The 15,326-nt window shown below is 42.2% G+C and overlaps 1 protein-coding gene across 1 annotated transcript in view; it reads left to right on the forward strand.

The window, feature by feature from the left end:
- The window catches only part of PRKG1 (protein kinase cGMP-dependent 1), a 1,912,306-nt gene that overhangs the window by 928,040 nt on the left and 968,940 nt on the right, over nt 1-15,326 (forward strand). The window lies entirely within an intron of this gene.

Genomic DNA, 15,326 nt, shown 5'->3' on the forward strand with positions numbered 1-15,326 from the left:
TCAAGCCTGACCATGCAGGCCAGTGCCAGAGTGCCTGTATTGACCAGTTCAACTATGTTTACTGAAGTTATCTAGATTTGACAAAGTACCCACATACTCTCTAAAGTATGCTTTTAGTGATATGAATGTGATTTGCCTCTAGTGAATGGCATGTTGCTTCCAATCTGAAATGCAGATGCGGTAAAAAGCCTTGTGCTTATTTTCCCAATCTGAGCGAAAGAGTGCTTTAGTTGCAAGTTTCCTGTCTCCTCACTAAACCAGCCTGCATGGTTTATTAGCTGTGTTTACATCTGCTTGTACACCCATTGCTCAATGCCAGAATAAAGCTCGTTGAAAAAATAAGCTAAATCATTGTGTCAAATACACATTTTTGTGTTGTTTTCATTTAATTGTAGCATTACTACCTATATAATAGATATTAGGCTGTGATCTTGGAAAGCTTAGCGGCTTAATCATGATATACTGTGGAATTAGCTTGTGCTGGCTCGCTAGCATTCGATACACATCACTGCCACCACAATAGATGCCAACGTCCTAAACCATTTTTCTCCTGAAAGAAATTGGCTGCTTCAAAGCCTTGCTCTTTGGACTCTTTCATTTAAAAAAAATCAATAGCTTTGGTGTCAGGCCAAACACGGGCTTGCAAGGAAAAGCAACAATGGGGTTGAGGATAAAGCAGGCAGGGCCAGCAGCAAGAGCAGTGCAGGCAAGGCAGTCACTTACAGCAAGATAAATAGAATAACACGTGCATGATTATGAAGTAACTGTGAACAATCATAAATTTGCCTTTAAAGGTTTTCAGCCTCACCGGATGGATCCTTAAAATCCGGACTGTACCGGCCAATTTAAAGCACTGAGTTTAGAGCAAGTGAGACTTTTACTCCCTCCTGCTTTGGTTACATTTGGAGAATATTTTGTTTGTGGATGTCACAGGGTACCCCTGGAAGTGTAACAAGGCCCCTCCAGCACCTCCTGTGCATGGGGGCCCACAACCCTGCAAGGAGGGGGTGGATCCCAACCCTTCCAGGGTGCCACCTTTAGCCCAAAGTAAATTAGTAATTGAGGGATGTGGAAGACTTAGGCACCCCTTGTCACATTCTGCAGGCAGCCCCCTTCATTTTGAGTTACACCGCCGGGTATCCCCGGAGGGCACCTGTGACAGTCTCCGTTTCCCAAGAGTAGCTTTGGAATTTTTGGGGTGAGTTCCAAGTTTCTCACATGCCAAATATTAGCAAATGGCTAAATGTTCCAGATGTAAATTTTCACACATGTTACTGCTATGGAAAGTTCAAATGCATTTTAAACCTTTATTTTCACCAAAGGGAAAATATTTTTCTCAGGTGAAAAGGCCCTTCCGCAGCCCTACCATCTAATTTCTCATTTGGTTACACACATCACGGATGGTGAACCTCTATTTGCCTCACAACAAACTGAATGACTTTTTAGTTTAATTAACAAGATCTAAAATTCCCATCTCACCAAAGATAATTTCACTGAGCTTGGATGAAGTGAAGGATGACTCAACTCACTCAACACACTAGGGTTCAGCGTGAAACCTTCATATTACAAGCATATGAATGTAGCACGTGCACCTTCGCAGCCGTCTGTATCATCAGACGTATGTTGCTAAATTAAAGCAAATCACCCAGGTCAAAAATTAGCATCCTGCTTCAAAAGACTGTTCCTGACAACAGCAGCAATGCACATTTCCTCCAGCACTACATGCACCGCTGTAGGGAAAACATGTTTCACGCTTCAGCAAGCAGGAGAAATCAAAATAGACCAGCATAATGTAAGACTTGCTAACCCCAACGCTTAGTAGCATAATTAGGCCAACCTCAAAACGTAATCCTGGACTGCTGCTTAGAATTCACAAGCAAGAAGTTTCCATAAGAGATCTTTCCATTGTAGTTGTGGTCAGAAGAGCCCCAGTGAAATGAATTAATGTGGCCTAAGATTTGAACCCCTTCCTTGAATTGCACGAAACTCGTGCCAACATCAGCGGCTGGCAACTATGTAGCGTGGTGGGGCGGGCAAATGGGTGGTGGGCACTGCACACCCACATTCAGCTCGAACCTCATAACTGTGCTTCATGTGGGATGCACAAAGTCTCCCTAAGTGGCTTCTCGCTCGCAGACTGCGATGATATGATATATTATGATAAATGGGAATTATAGAGCGCACGTTCATCAGCGGTTTCTTGGCGCTATAGAGTGGAAGGGCTGAGAGGTACAGTGGTGTGAAGGAATTAGTTGTGGGCTAGAGAGAAGAGCCAGGTTTTATGTGACTTTCTGAAGTGACCATAGGAGGGGAGGAGGCGGAGTTCTTGGGGAAGGGAGTTCCAGAGGAGTGGAGCCTGGGTAGAGAACCTCAAGCCTCCATGCATCTTGCGTCTGAAAGAGCAGGGGGACACTAAGTTAGAACCGGAGGAGCATAAGGTGCGGGGTGGGACCTCATGTTTATAAGCGGGGTTGGCGGTTCAAGGGTATAAACTCTTGGACAAGGTCTCAAGCCCTCCACAGCACTATGCTGTCGTAATCCTAATTATCTATTTCAACAGCAATATGTCACATAGCGCTACAAGACCATCATGCGGACAGTTAAGTGCTGTACAATCAGCAGTGTAATAGACTACAATTTGTGTGCGCACAGATTAGGTGGATGGTGTCATATTCAGACATTGGCACGCTGATGTTGAATTAAGTCATCTGCTTAGTTTCCACCTGGTGTATTTAGATAAAGACATCAAAGCAAAGAGTTTCCAAAGAATAGCATGAGTTGAGCCAGCTAATGGTGATTATAACCTAATTGTGTGAACTAGTTCAAGGGTATTTCAACAATAACGTGCCTTTATATTGTACTGGGTGCATGCATGTAAGGTGACTATATACAAAAAGAAATAAAAAAGAAATAGTCACTTATCTTTTTTGCAGCGCAACACTTCCTCCTCGCTCTAGTCTGGTGTTCTTCTCTGTCTTCTCCAGTCTCCAGTGTGGGCTTCAGTCCTCTCTCCTAACCAATCCTTGTGTGGCTCTCATGCTGGTATCCAACATGAGAGAAGCATCAGGAATAGAGGGAGCGGCCTCTCCAGTGCTTTCAAGGACACCGGAGGCCTGTACTTTCTCTAACCCAGCTGTTTAAGACAGCTGTTTAGAGAGGTGCAAAATACGCATATCTGGCTGGCCATTGCAAGACAGCATGCCAAAGTGACGTTCTCACTTTAAACTTAAGTACACAGCCCACCACTCCTCCCTGCAGGGGCGGCCTTAGGCATGTGCCAGCTGTGCACCTGCACAGGGCCGCCAAACCCCAGGGGCCGCCACGCCAATATATAACCTTAATATAATAATCCTCTGAGGATGGATACATATTTGCGTGGCGGCCCCTAGCAGGGATTTGGCGGCCTCCGGCTCTGTTCCACTTCCAAACACCCTGACCCCCCCTCTTTGGGGCCCACCCAGACCCCCTCTTCCGGGGCCCCCTACCTACGCTCCCTGCCCAGGGCCGCCATGAGCCTAGAGCCGCCCCTGCTCCCTGCTGCTGCCACTCCACAGCAATGGCCCCACCAATCCTGACATTCGGTTCAGAATGAGTTGGTGAAAAATAAAATGGTAATAAATGAAATTTATTGCTATTTTATTTTTCATCTCCGGAGCTTTTCTGGGTACATTTTTGTCAGTGGGGCGATGCTCCTCCGGTGTAATGGAGGAGCCCCTCCCGCATGCCAAGCAGTTTGAAAGTTTGTTGGAATACTCTGGACTGATAATCTGTCAAAATTCTCAAAGGAACATAATTCAACTTCTGTAATGAAAAGGATTGCAAGATGAGCCAAGTCCACGTTCAGAATACCTAAGGAAAAAGGAGCCAGAAAGAAAAAAATTAAATCGTATTGCACAGTTTAGAAAACGTCAAATAAAAACTTGTATTATTGCTACACAAAACTGTCCAAACGTTGTACATAGATGTAAGAAGCACCCCAGTTCTTTCTGTGAGAAGGTAAACATGAGATTCATTTTTGGCCACAGTCAAAACTTGCACTATAAGTCTGTATGTATGAGGGTAGGGGATATGTTGTACATTTGATGATACTGAACTGGCTCTTCTCCAGGATTGTGCCTGAGAGAGGACCTCTGTATGGTTTCCAAATTCAAAAAACAAGCTTAAAATCTCATCAGTCCTCAATTTTCTTACAGCAAATTGGCAAGCTTTCCATGATTCCAGCCAAGCTTGAATTTGGCAGACAGCTACACCGGTGTCATGCAGGGGTATAGTTCTTATAAATAACTTCATGTTGTCTTGGATATTTCATTGCTGAACTGATGTTTGCTCAACTGTGCACAGCTCTCTCAATAAACAACTCTTGAGTGCAGAGGGGCCCAGTTGCAGAACCTGGAGCAAAGGGAAACAAATGTACCTGGTTCAGGATTTTGCAGATTGGCCTGACCCCGTTTAACCTCAAACTCCCTCAAAGCCCTTTCAGGAAGCCTGAAGCCTGGCACCTTGCTGCAGCGAACACTTTGCAGATTCTGTGAAACACTTACTGGTGAGAAACAGGGGGTGCTAGTGCTAGTTCAACAGGCGCTTGAGGCATCTGTCTATAGTGGTGCCACACCACTGTTAGCCTTTGTTTCACATTGAATCCAACCTCTACACGGAGGATCACTACTTAACTAGACTAAATTCCTTTACGCTGTTCTAACTTGGCAAAATTCCTGAAATTACACTGTTATGCCACATTGCATAATTACTTGCTGTATAAGGCAAATATTTAGCATGAGCCTACGGGAAGAACACAACTTTTTTAGTAAACAATATGCCTAGGATGCATTTCACACAAAACTATTTTGCATTCCATGTGTTTATGCCTAATATTATATACTTTTTCAGAATTTCTTACTTAATTTCTCTAAACACAAATTTCATGAATTTCACATGCTCCCAAACCATACTTTCTAGAGTGTCTCAGAATATGTTGAGGCCCTTCTTGTTTGTTGATCAGTTCCTTTTTGTAGAGAAAGACTACCCAAAGATATGCCTTCCTCTGTTCCTTGTTTTGTAATACCACGTGTGGCAATGTCCAATATGGTATATTTACGAGAGCATTACCCCTTTGGAAATTTCCTTTAGCATATGCTGTTGATGGAACACTGCCACCTTCATTAATATCATAGTAGGCCCTCTTCTTTAACCCCTTGCATGCTTGTGACGGAACCGTTCCGTCACAAGCCTCGGGTGAGCTGTGCTTGTGACGGAACGGTTCCGTCACGGCCCGCTCGCCGCGCCTGCGCGGCGCGAATTCCGCGCCTGCTCCGACGTTTTAATGGATGGGCGGGTTCGTGACGGAACCGTTCCGTCACAAGCACAGCTCCCCCGCTACCTGTGACGGAGCGGTTCCGTCACAAGCACGGAACCGCCGCGCGGCCGCCCCACCCCCTTAGCGCTGCGGCGGAATAGCCGCCGCAGCGACGGGGTTAATACCTGTCAACAGAAAACTGTTCTAAATACCAGTTTTGCTCTGGAGGTAGCTTGGGACCATTTTATATAAGCAGCTTTAGATCTGTTAACATTAGACAATAAGGACATGTCTGGCCTTCCTTCATCTCTATCCATTAGCTAGTCTGAAGAAATTCTATCTTCATCACTTTCTTCTTAACTCTACTTATAATTCACCTACTAAAATTAATTGATCCATCCGATTAGATATTTTTCAGTAGTTTTCATACATTACAATCAGTGTAGTCTCTCAGTCTTCTGAACTCCACTATGGATATGAATGTTGGGTATTATTCACAGGGTTTGGCAGCATAACAGACAGAATGTTAGGGAAAATCAGTGGAGATGTCCTGGTTGAAAGTAGTACCAACTTGGTACACTCTTGAGAACTAGCAAAGTGGGCTTGGGTTCACATTGCGACATCTACTCGTTTACGATCTGCCTAGTAAAAGATGTTCAAGGAGAGGTGTCAGGATCTTGTTGAGTCTACATTTGGGCTTGTGCTAAAATACTTTTATGCATTAGGGAGCATACAGATGGTAAGTACTAACTGCAAATGTTATTCCAAATATTGCCGATGCGTATTTTGGGTCCTTTGTTCACCCAAAGAAAGTGATCTTAAATGTACCTGAAGTTTATAGTAATCCTCTGTCATGTTTAAGTGTTTGTCAAAGTATTGAAAACTGTTTTATTATTTTCCCTAAAATGTGTTAAAAAATGGTCACTCTTTAAAAGAAAGTTGCATCTTAATTTTTCAAAAAATAAAGAAAACAGTTTTTAAATGGTTTGGGTGTGCTTGTACCTATTTGATAACAGTAACAGGCAAGTAATGTTGTAACACAGTAATCCACATGCATAAAAAACGGAAAGATTTTTGAAATACATGAAATGACCACTTGGCTTCTTTACTCAAACTGTATTTAAAGCAATTAAACATAAAAATTGAACTTAAGTTAAAAAATAAAATTTCTCAAACAAAATGTCCCATCGAGTTTTATCTACAATACTATTATATATGTAGACTTCTCTGATAGGGTCATTTAGCAGGGTTCCAGTGACACACATTGCCAAAAACTTAAAGTTGAGGCCTTCCTCAATTGTTCTGCTCCCTGCATAATCGAACTATTGCATTTTAGGTTTGGAAAACAATATATTGATTACATTAAACTATTTTACTTTTATATAACTTTTATTATAGACTACTAATGCTGTGCTTTCTTTAAAATAGACCCAATTGTTGGTGCTGGGATTGCTCCCTTACATTTGGCTCAAAACTGGGAACCAGCACCTTGTGGCTGTCAGCTCCTTAAAAAGATTTTTCTGTGGATTTGCATTGGATACAAGCATGGAGCTCACATAAACATTTAGATACCATCAAGTGTAGTATTATTATCAATAGAATAATATTGGAAATTCATTACGGTATTCACTGCTAGTGTTTTCAATTAATATAAAACATTATTGTTAGATAGAAAAATATATCAAACAGTGTTATCCAAACATACAGTTTACATTAAATATATACAGGGCTACCCAAGTACCTAGGTCTTCACAATACTAATATTCAGCACACGTTGAAAAACACATGGCATGAAATGGGAGGGGGAGGACCAAGTTCAAAAAGAGTCATTTTGTTGTGCTTTTAACATCAGTGTAGTTGAGTTAAATACGGTTTGATGTCCACTAAATTCGATAATTCTGTCGAAGATATGTAATTTCTCGGTTTGCAGATCACCCTTTGGATCAGGGTTAGCTTTGCCGTTTACAAAATCCATGTTTCAATAGTAGGTTTACAGCCTGACTTCCAGCCTCTTAGTGTGGTCCAGGACGATACTCACTGTTAGTAATACATTTACATGCGTTGTTAGACATCAGCATGATGAAGGCATATGTTTTTGGGTATGAGTTGTAGGATTGGATCACTATTAATCAATCATGTCAACTTGATTCAAGTGGCCATTCCTTAGATTTCAATGAGGCCCACATTATTAAGAAACATAAGCCCTCATGAAATTAAAAAAGTGTTACAGAACACCTTGCAACGGATCCTATGTTTGAGCACCATTAAATCAACCAGACTACTTTCCATCTTTCTAATCCAATTTACTTACAATTTCTTCATGCTCTAATCAATCAGAGCTCATCTAGCTGTTTGCATTTTGTTTTTGTTACTTGAGTGTTATATAGGGCAAACTCAACCCGAAGGTATCAGAGCGTTTTGCATGAGCACCAGTTGGGTTACAGATGGACACAATCATTTTTGGCAGGCAAATGATTTTCCCAGAATCACAGGAAGTTGAGCGTCCCTGCACAGACTCAAACCCGGTTCCCCAGCTTCGAGGTCGCCCGCTCTGGCCACTAAGCCACATCCTCTTATAAGCGATCCAGTGCACAGCAGGAATTCTACATGTCAGCAGTGACTTAAAACTTTAAACCAGTAGGCTTTGAGTATGGAATGCCCAGAAACACCTAGGTGAATCCCTGACATAATGTTTACATTACATGGGAAGTTGCCAGAAAAATAAGTGAGCGCCCTCAAATGAGCCATGTGGTGCTCCAAACTCACCTTGGGACTGCATCTGCAAAGCAAATTAGAGAGAGAACTGGTACCTTGCCAGCTTGAAGCTGTCATGACTTGTTTTGTGATCATGTATGTCTCTTTGATAAAAAGTGTGGAATTAATGTGACGTCACACTTATCTGCTACTGTTCAAATATCAGTTCAATTTGGAGCTTAGACAAAAAGTAGCAGACGCAATCAGAAGTACATAATAAAATTAGGCCATTGTGAAATTTCTGTTATGTAACTGTGATCTTATGCAATTTGGGGCATTTTTGCATTGTGCGTCGTTTTGACATATTTCCCCATGTCACGTAATTTACATGCCACAAGCGACAGAAATTTAACGCACAACATCAACACTAACGACCGGTGCACGGGTGCCTATTGTTTGCGACACTTGTGTTTTTCATTCTGTTTTATTGGTGTGAGATGTATCCTTTTGTATAAAATGAGCCCAAGGGTGTATTTTGCACTAAAATATAATGCCAAATGCTGATTTTGCATTTCACCTAATTATGCTTAATTATATGTAACGTTTCCGAAATATCAATGTAATTATGCAAAAGTAAATTATGTGCATTACACACACATCTATATCTTACCATTTACCGATATGTTTGAACTTCACTGTTCTTCACAATTTTGCTTCCTTTCTTGAGAATGTAGTGCACAGCGGTTCCTTCAAACACCTGCAAGGCCTATTTTTGTAAGGCACAGGACCAAAGGCGACAGATGCAAGGCTGGCACGTATCTGACCAGCGAAGTTGATAAATGACAACGTACGTCTGTGTCTAAATATCAATAAAGACCTGTTTAGGTGGTAACCATTGCTATGGCAACAAGCAATCAGGCACAGCTGGGTACTCAAGTAAAGCAAGATTAAGGAGCCCTCCAGCAATCTAGTCCTCCAGCAATCTAGTCACAGCAGGTCGGCATGAACCCTGAAATGCCGGTGCATTTAATTGAATGGCCTTTGGTGGCTGTCTGGCAGGTTCACTTGTAGCCTAGGTTATTTTGAAGTATCATTCTTTGAAAAAGTGAAGAGAGCTGCCACTTCTCTACCTATGCAGAAGCAATATTTGATTTTTCATGACATGTTGGCCGGTAAAGGATGCCTTTGTGTCTGACTACTAGACAATACTGGCCAAATGCCAAACTTAATCTGTACATAAGAGTTGGGAAATCAAAGTTAAAACTTGCTCTGCTAAATATATTTACTCCTACTGACTCTTAACAATTATTATAAATAATTAACATAGCCCACATCCTCAACAAAGTTGCCTCCTGGCACTTACTTGTGTCATATAATAGTGTCACACAGCTCAGTAGTTCTGAATGTATTGTACTTGGAAGAAACAAGCATTTGGAATGCAATAGGTCTTGTAAATGCTAGACCTATAGCATTGCAAATGCTTGTTTGTAAAAGCGTTCATGTGGCGCTTTCACTTTAATGTTGGCTGCGTTCCTTTCCTTGGACAAGCTGTGTTTAAAGAAAGGGGCGCAGCCGCCATTAAAGTGAAAGCATGGTATGGGGGGGCTTTTACAAAAAAACAGCATTGTTTGTCAACTTGACGAGCAAATTCTTTTTTTAAAAAAAGCACCCCATGCAGTGGTTTCACTTTAATGGCGCCCATACCCTTTTCCTTAGCTGCGACTCATCTATGGAATGGGGTGCGGCCGCCATTAAAGTGAAAGTGAGCATGGTGCAGTTATAAAAATAAAAGTTAATAAACAGTAAAAAAAAACAACATGCGACCGCGTTCGGTGCAGCAAATAAACCAAAGGCACGACCGCCACTGTATGAGTGTGGTGTACCATGCTATGAAAAAAAGCGATAGGGTAGAGCGTGTCCTGCCTGCAACAGCAGGCAGGAGAGAACCATTTAAGCAAATGGTGCACGGAGGCTGTAATTAAAGCCTACTGAGTAACAACACATGTAACATGGGGTGTCGTCATGGGAGGTTACAAAATGAGTCAATGTAGTACTAAGGAGGGACTACTAAGCCTATTGACCAATGAAAAGCCACAGTTTCCAATGGACAATAACTCAAGCCAATGAAAAATATGGGCGGAGAGTGGGTGTAGCTTTAAGTCCATACCTAAATACAGCATGTCTTGCAGAACAGCGCATGCGCTGCCCAGGCTCGACCTAAAAAGGCAAGAGCATCTTAGCCTTGCAGGCAGACTCTTGTAAGGAATGCTCAGCCAACTGAGCGGCCTAGCTCACTGCACCTCACCAGTGTATTCATTTAATGAACACAATGCCCTTTTACTGCTAAGCTGATGTATAGTGTTGACGTTTATAAAGATCTGTCACATACGTTCATACGTGTAAGATTGAATTCTTTCAGATGCAATAGATAAGCTACGACATAAAAAAAGAATGCATATTGTATTTCTTCTCGTGACTTCAGAGGTAGGAACAATGCCAGCAATGTGTACCTGGAGAATAAAGAGGTGGTGAATGCTGACGTCTTGCAGGGTCAGAAAGAATCGACGATTCACTGGATGTTATAGAGGGCATTGATCATTCTATAGCGGTGCTGAAATTCTGCTGGGATAAGTAGACTAGAGTCTCGGAAGTGGACGAAGCTTCATCTGTGATTGGATGAAGGTGCAGGTGACAGAGGGTCATATGACATCTGTTGACCATGAACCTTGTGTTGCGGTGTTGTTTAGACAGCATGCTATGAATGCTTCGCTTATTCGTAAAGAGAGTGAATGTTTGTGAAAGTCTCGGCAAGCGCAAGTGAGCAGAACTGAAGCATGGGGGGCTCTGCATAGTTTTGATTGTGCGGTAACGATTGGCTTTTTTGATCAGGGCCAGGCTGGAAACCAAAATAAGGCTTTGCAAAATGTTCAAACCAGCCCCACCAGTAGGTTATGAGTAGAATGAGGCGAATAGTGTATAGTTAAGTCATACCATACCATACCGTAAAATACCATAGTGCTCTGAAAGCGGGACCCTAACCTGCATCCTACCCAGAATATGCCAGAGTGGTGGAATTGCCAATCCGGCCAGGGCCCGGCCACAATGGGGGGGCTGCGGGTGCCTATGTTACGCCAATGAGTCTAGTCCAGTCAATAAAGTCATCAAAACAAAAAGCTCAAATGATTAGCATAGTATTACAAACACATTTGTATGATCATAAGTTTCACTTAATCACACACAAAGTGAAGGCAAAAGTGACAGATCGTGATTCATCGAATCCAAATATTTGATCACATGCTCAGTCCCAACTTCGGTTTACAACCTCTTCAGCTGCAGTGTGCTACCTCCTGCAATGTGCTGTAGCATGCATGCATAATCACAGACCCTCAGAGAAGCAGCCTCCATTTTGATTGCGTACTGTGCAAACACTAATAAGTGGTAGTCACCTCTGCCAATATCTTGCATCAGGAAATAAAATGCAAAGAATTTTGTGCACAACATCCAAAATAGGAAGTGGTGCAAATCGGTGAAGCTCTGTTTATCAACGAAGGGGTTAATTTAAGGTTAAACTGGTTTGTTGATTTGAATTACCTAAACACTGGTTCTTAACCCCTTCCCTGCGGCGGCTATTCCGCCGCAGTGCTAAGGGGGAGGGCGGCCGCGTGGCGGGCGCATGCTGGTGACGGAACCGCTCTGTCACCAGCCGCGGTTGTGCTGTGCTCATGACGGAGCGGTTACGTCACGACCCGCCCGCTCAATAGAATGCTCAGCGCAGGCGCGGAATCCGCGCCGTGCAGGCATGCCGAGCGGGCCGCGACGGAACCGCTCCGTCATCAGCACAGCGTGACTGCGGCTGATGACGGAGTGGTTCCGTCACCAGCAGGGGAGGGGTTAACCTGTGGTCCACGGATACTCAGGGCGTCCAATAATTACATAAAGGCAGTTCTTCCTATGAGGATAATAGTTTCATGAACAACAATACTTACTATAAGTCTACCCTACTGTGCCCCCCCAATGTATTTGAGGTCAGGCACTTATGGACCCCAAGCACCTACAACATTTGGTATTGGAATGAGGACATGCCTGCCCTTTTGAGCAGACCTGAAATCTTTCCATGAGCCGAAGACCACTTCCTAGTTAGCAGTTTGTACTCTGGTATGAGCACCTGGTCTTCTAGCTTTGAGACGATTGCTGTCTGTTTTACCTTTTGGCACAAAGAACCTACACAGTCTTCCCCTTTGTCCAAACCAAACTCAGTGGCTGACGTTTCTGTCTGAGGCCAATGCCAATCAAATTACTTCTGTCCACTGCTTCTGAAGAGAGCTCTTATTTTCAAGCATTCAGTTACATAGGAAAGTGGATGTGCTGAGTTCATAGGGTGTGTTCTTGTTTGTGTATTTTGTGTGTATTATTGTTGAGATTCAAATTATAGAATGGACTTGGTGGTCCCTGGCTTCCAATTGTCATCAGTGAGGACAACAGATTGACTACTGACCAAAACAAAGATCGTATGTTTTTCTACAAGCAAATTGCAGCACCCTCTTCTGACTCCCCTTCTGGTGGTCTATAAATTGCAGTCTTTACACAAGTATAGAGCATTAGGTCAGCAGGATTTCCCATTAGCGGCGGCTGGCGACTTTACAAAGTGGTGAGGCACATAAAACAGTTTTACGAACGACGGTATGCTTACATTTGTATTGCAGAGGTTGATCGGGGCACATTCTATTTAAAAGTACATTCTATTGAAATCGAATATGTCGCAATCACCTCTGCAATACAAATTTAATATTTCAGCATACTGAAAGCACTACTGTAAAGTAAATACAAATAATAATAAACCTATTCTTACCTTCAGTAGACAAGATCCTCCCGCCTCATGCAGCCTGGCAAAGATGTGCATGCTGGGAAATGGCATCCCAGCCAATCTAAGTACTGCTGTATGCTGCTTTTAATATCAACAGTTTCAGTGTCTAGGTGCTCTAGTCAAATTATAATATTTCGCTATAAAAACCACATTTGCAATTATAGTGGCCTTGGTGATTTATTTCACACTCATTTTTTATTTTGAAAACGATTTTAAACATTCATAGCATGTCTTTCTTAGAATGGAAACTTTTTCTCTTTTTTGCATATATGCATTTCACAGTGATAATTAAACATACCAAAGAATTAACATTTAAATGAAAAGACAAAATGATTGTGAAATAGACCAGTCCTTCGATCAACGAACCAAGCACATGGCGGAATTCACATTTAAAGTTCAATCATATTGTACATCCCGCAAGTGTATGCTAGTTGGGATTTTGAGGTGCAAGAACAGGCAATTTGCCGTGTTTCCTGACTGCTGCTAGTCTGTTCGGGTAATATTTTCCCCCAACCAGCCTGGTCAACGCGTTTCGAACCCTTTCATAATTTATAAGAGGCCCAGTTTGGGTGCTAGTAACAGGACCAACCCCCCACTTTTACAAGCTTTTAATACCAAGCTGCATAAAGCAGTGCCAGGATTGGCTGGGTCAGGAGGCGCAATGCTGCATCGGAGACCAATGGGGCTGTGTCTGCTCTTCTAGCTTCCACGTAGTGTTCTTTAAGGAACCCTGAACTGTGCATGCCTGATTGTTCATATGACACATGCAGTTCACTTAACACAGCCTCCCATTTGATCATCTCCAAGAGAGAGAGAGAGAGAGCTCCTCTACCCCTCCCCCACCCAAAATGAATGAAAAAATGGGTGTAAGGAGTCTGTTTGGGGTGTAGTGGCTCGTAGTAGGGGTTCAACGCGCCCACACTCTAATGGAGGACCATCCTTGTTTCCCATAGACTTCAGCACCCATTCCCAAAGAGGAATTACATTATCCCCCTGTCCCCACGGCTTCTGTCACCCAAAGAGGCCAGCTCAGAGAAGTAAAAACTGCAGTGCTCTGAGCATTTGCTGCAGGTATAGGTGTCCATCGATGCCTATTTTTTGGGATGTATTGTGTAATTGTTGAACTTTCTCTGTTACATTGTTGATTCTCATGTACAGCGCTCTGATACCTTTGGGTCTAGCCAGTGCTATATAAAACTCTTTAAATAAATAAATAAATAAATAAATAAATAAATAAATAAATAATTAAATAAATAAACAAACAAACAAACAAACAAGGACAATAATCTAGCCAGATTGAAACGACTGAAATCTATATAATTTGCAACAATTTTGCATTCTTCCAATATTTAATAATAACACACAGCTACCATGTTCCAATACTCTAAACAGCCAATGCCCAGCCCGCTCCCATCAAACTGGGCACTTAGCAGAACTTGCAAACCAGCTTGCATGACAAGAAGCAAAGCTACACAATGAGGATGATGGAAACATCCAAGGATAACAATTACACACACAAATTATAGTTATCAATTGCAGATGTTTAGAGACTCGGCAGGGAACCACCAAGTAAAACATTAGATCTAAATGCACACATTGAAGTTTTGCAACCATCAGCCATGCATCTGGTTGGCAATATACAATTTATGCAGAGAGCATCCTTTGTGCTCCCACCACAGCCGCTTACTTTGTTTTTAGGAGCCCTGCATTATGGAGACAGTTCTTTTAGGACACACGTTCATATCCGCAAAGGCAGCTCATTAAAAACCCCTCGTTTGCAAGGGTGTTGATTTGTTTTGTAGGATTGTTACAGGCCCTGGCTAAGATATTCATGTATTCAGTAGGCGGCAAGCACTGCAACCTATGCGCGCCTTTCAGAGGGGTTGTTTTATTCTGCTAATGCTGCTGTCTGGTCAGGGCATTTTTGTGAAGTTGTAAATTATCTGGACCAATTTAATATTCTGATGCTGTCCTGTCTCTTCCTTACGCTGGAAGGACGAAGATAGAAGTCTAAAGTTTTTCCCTGTAAGATACAAACCTGTAATTACTTCTTGACACTTCCATAAACTCCTGACCTGCTGTACTTGAAATAAAATATGCAAAAGGCATACTTTTTAATACTACTTTTTCCATAGTCTTAATCATTTGGGGCCACATTTTTGGCGATAAACACTTTACAAACAGAACACGGTATTAATTCAACAAAATATAAGGGTATTATATTACTGAGTGGGTGCATCCAGATAATTGGGTACAATAAACATTTTAATTGGTGAAAATGTAGGGCTTGCTTCCACACACAAAAATTAAAGCAGTTAACAAAGGCTTCTACTCCCTCCAAACACTTGTATTATCGGATTTTTAGCACCGATGCTGCAAAGCAAATTTTGAATTTGGTATCCTGAAAAAGTTAAAATTTTTACAAAAGAGAACGACACAACTATTTCTTCTAGCATGAATACACCGGTGTCCATG

The sequence above is a fragment of the Lissotriton vulgaris genome, chromosome 5 (assembly GCF_964263255.1).
Source record: "Lissotriton vulgaris chromosome 5, aLisVul1.2, whole genome shotgun sequence".
Lineage (NCBI taxonomy): Eukaryota > Metazoa > Chordata > Amphibia > Caudata > Salamandridae > Lissotriton > Lissotriton vulgaris.